We start from the raw sequence: 2,852 nt of genomic DNA, 5'->3' as shown, positions 1-2,852 counted from the left end.
AAGGCTCAGCTGAGTATCTATCAAGAAGAAAATTCTCTGTCTCACACCATGTGCAAAACTACCATGTCAGATATATCCTTAATTTATCATTTTATTTTATAATCCATAAGCCATGTATCTTAGGGAAGCATGTATCTATCTGTCTGTCTGCGTGTTATATATAAGCTTTGATGTCACTCAGAGAGCCCTACATTCAAATTCCAGATCTGTTACTTTTCTGGTATGAACTAGGACAAGTTATTTAAGGCCTCCAAACTAGTTTTTCCAACTGTATAGAGGGATGGTAACGCTTATATCACATGGTGTTCTGGAAGATTAAACAATATAACACAGACAACCTGTAACAGATTTTGGCACAGAGTTTACAATCAACAAAAATCGTTTCACTTTGCCTCTTCCCCAAGACAGTTGAATCTACTTACAAATTATCCATAATATCTGTCCCTTTGTTTATATCATTAGAATCTTGCTTAGGAGAAGTTCTCCTTCTAACTCTAGGTATCTTCCACTCTCTTTGCCTTTGGTGTCATACTGACCCCTACCCCAAGACAACCTCATGCAGACACACATTGATCTTTCCTGAATTTCTGGATAATTCTTTATTTCTCTCTCCTGAGGCCCTTTCTGTGCCCCCAAACATTCAGGAATATAGATCACTTATGACAGATTCTGAGATCTCCAGCATTCCAAAAAGAAAAAAAAAAAAAAGCAGCAGCCAAATTATTTTCTCATTAATCTGAAATTGTGCTGACTCAAGAAAATGAGGTGTACACTGAGGCTTCTGATATGAAATTCCAACAAGCAGAGGTCAGGATAGTACCCACCTTACAGCTCATATAATTGCCAAAAGTATTATTCACCTCACTTTTGGTTCCAAAAGGCATTCAAACATATAATAAAAGAAATTTCAACAAGTTTGAACTACTCAAGTTAGGCAATGTTTGAGCATGTCATTTCTCAACAGCTAAGTTACTATTTTCTTGCCCAGAAAAAAAAAAAACTTTCCACTGATCCAAAATATTAACATAGACTCAGCTTTCTCACCGTCATAATCAGAGAAAATTGGTGCAAGTTTAAACTAGGTACAAAGCACATGGGTTTATCAACCATATTTTCACCTTTGTATAATAAATTTAAATTGCTGGGAATGGGGACATTTTCCATACACCCTACTATTTTTCAGGAGTGTTAAAAGCTTGTAAAGATCAGAAAGAATTTCAGTTGAAATTGTCAATGATACTTATAAGTCCCTGACTGGTTATTAATTCAGAGATCAAACTGTGGGTTTGGCCTGATAACTGTTTTTTAGGAATGTTTTATAAAATTGTAATAGGGTTCCTGAAGATCATTTAAGGATATTTGATATAGAAAGGAGGGAATTATCTATAGTTAGAGGCTGTGTTTATTAGCCTGCTTACACATAGAAACTGAAGACGTTTATAGAAACAAGAACAACAAAGAGGTTTTCTTTAGAATACCTGCTTCAAAACCATTCTACTTCATGATTTTTGGAGGAAAAAGAACTAAGTTTATGTTCAACTATGTACCGTGAGCAATGCTGTTCATTTTCACTTCCAGGCTGAAATATTAAAGGCTGTTGCATGATGTGGCCTCTTTTCTTTTTCCTTTAAGCTCTTAGAGGTAGAGAAATAAAGCTTCCCTCCATCTATATCCCTGTGTGTATCCAGTGTAGAAAAGAAATCTTCACCTAGCTCAAAATGGATATGTAGCAAGAACACGAAATAAACCTTTCATTTTGTAACCTACAGAGTTTGTTAGTACATAGCATAACCTATCTTATCCTGAGTGGTCTTTCTACTTATTCCAGTCAACTTCTTACTTCTACTCATAATTGATTTCTTAACTTATTAGGTTGGATTTTACGAAACTGCTGATTTGAAAAGCAATAAATATGTGAGGTACTGGATATGTTAATTAGCTTAACTGCGGTAAAATTTCACAACATATACATATATCAAAACATCATGTTGTATACCATAAATATATACAACTTTAAGTTGTCAATTATAACAATAAAGCAGGGGAAAAATTGCTGGTTTTAGGCCAGAAACAGTTAAATAAGAGCATACATACTTTTATTTCCCAGAAATCATTACTTATTATAATTTTGCATTGATTTTATTAATTAATGTTCTGATTATTTTTCATTTTACTGTAAACTTTTCCATACATTTTAATAACTTTGTATATCCTTTTGTAGATCAATTAATTTACCCAAACATTATCTGTAAGGTTGTATATGTCTCATTTTTTGTTACAATTTATTCTATAATGGCCATTTCTTGGAATATCTCATTGTTACTATTTTGAATTATTTATTAGGATATATTTCAAGAAACACAATGAATAAAAATATTTAAATATTGAGATGGCATTGATGTCCACTGACAAATTAAATTCCCCAAAGCATTACCAATTAAAACTTCTATGGTCCTGCCATATTTTTCTGAACTTATGTCCGAGACTATAAAAACTATAATAACTCCACTCCCACCTGCCATCAATGAGTCAGAATGAGGTGATGTGAGGTGAGGTAGTTCCCCTGTTCCCTTGGTGTGCGCAGGACACAATGACTAGCTGCGTCCCAATTCCCGCGAAGAGCAAACCAAACAGACAAGGTGGTGGGAGGTACAGCAGTTAGCACTCCACTTCCCCATCTCCTTTCCTGGTGTCAGCAGAGGCCTGAAGGGAGTGGATCTCATACCCTTACTCAAAGGAAACAAGGTAGTGTGAGTCGATGCTATACTTTCACCAGGAACATATCAGCAGAACCAGGGTGTAACTGAACGTTCACCCCACTCATCTGCATCAAGGGGCAGTGTGCATCAGTG

The sequence above is a fragment of the Propithecus coquereli genome, unplaced genomic scaffold (genome assembly GCF_000956105.1).
Source record: "Propithecus coquereli isolate 6110/MARCELLA unplaced genomic scaffold, Pcoq_1.0 Scaffold252, whole genome shotgun sequence".
Classification (NCBI taxonomy): domain Eukaryota; kingdom Metazoa; phylum Chordata; class Mammalia; order Primates; family Indriidae; genus Propithecus; species Propithecus coquereli.
This window is presented reverse-complemented; position numbering follows the sequence as displayed.